This window comes from Acyrthosiphon pisum, chromosome X, assembly GCF_005508785.2.
Source record: "Acyrthosiphon pisum isolate AL4f chromosome X, pea_aphid_22Mar2018_4r6ur, whole genome shotgun sequence".
Taxonomy (NCBI): Eukaryota; Metazoa; Arthropoda; class Insecta; order Hemiptera; family Aphididae; genus Acyrthosiphon; species Acyrthosiphon pisum.
Window position 1 is genome coordinate 22480153 of NC_042493.1, and position 1187 is coordinate 22481339.

Below are 1187 nucleotides of genomic sequence, written 5' to 3' on the forward strand. Positions count from 1 at the left end.
TTTTTGTGAAGTTGTGAAGTTGTTAAGTTAGTTAATTTGAATTACACGTAATAAATTATCGTAATTAAAAACAAAATATTATTTATAAATTATAATATAATATACATATTTGTAATTAAATATTAATTATAGATACTAATTATTAACGTTTAAAAAATATTTGTTCAACCATTTGCATGTGGTTGTGAGTAGTATTGTACTATTGTAGTCTGGGGATTTTTTTTCCGGGATTCGTTACATTATATTGATTGACCTACGATCTGCGTTGAACGTTTTAAAAACCAACAAATTAAATTAATAATACAAAATATACTCACGTGCTGTCCGTTAATTTAAAATTTGTCTCTACTTTATCACACGGACGACAGTTGGATGTTTAAGAATGGTTTGTCGCACGTCGGACGTCGGTGTAGTTCATTGTCAACGCAGGGAACCCATGCAGGTAACGAATTCGCGTGACTGATTAATTAATTTATCGTATTGGCGTATTATATTGCCATTGATTGATACAAACGCAAACATGGTTTTCGAAAATTCCCTCCTTCGACAGAATACCGCCAAAGCGGTACGCCTTATCACTGAATGTTTATCATCGGTAAATATACCCAAGTAGTAGGTACTAGGTACTTAATATAGTTTAATATAATTATTACCACGAACTAAGATAGTATGGACTGGAAACGAACGGGCCGGCGGGTGACGGGGAGTCGGGCCGCTTATGGAATGGAGTAGGCTTGTGCGGGGGGAAATGGGGCAAGTGCGAATGTAGTGCTACCACGGACTAGGATTGAACTATTAGTTATTACTATTATTTAATATTAAAATTTATGTAATACATTTTTGATGTCGTAAAATGGTTTTAAAGGAAAATAGATTATGGATATTTAAAACGTAGGGTAATAAGTACACATGCATAACAAAAATACGCGATTTATTTATTAACCAAAAAATATTACACTTCCTACTTTAAATTTTAATTATAAAAATACAGACGAAACAGTAAGCATTTAGTTTAAACCAGACTCCCTAAGTCTGTTACTGTAGGATAAATACAATCAATATTTCTTTTCAAAGTTACTGTGGAAGCCTTAAAATATAAAAATTTATTTCATGTATTATATTAATATATAGGTAGTAAAAATAAAATAATACAATTCAAATCTTAATATCACTTTGCTGGAAAAAGT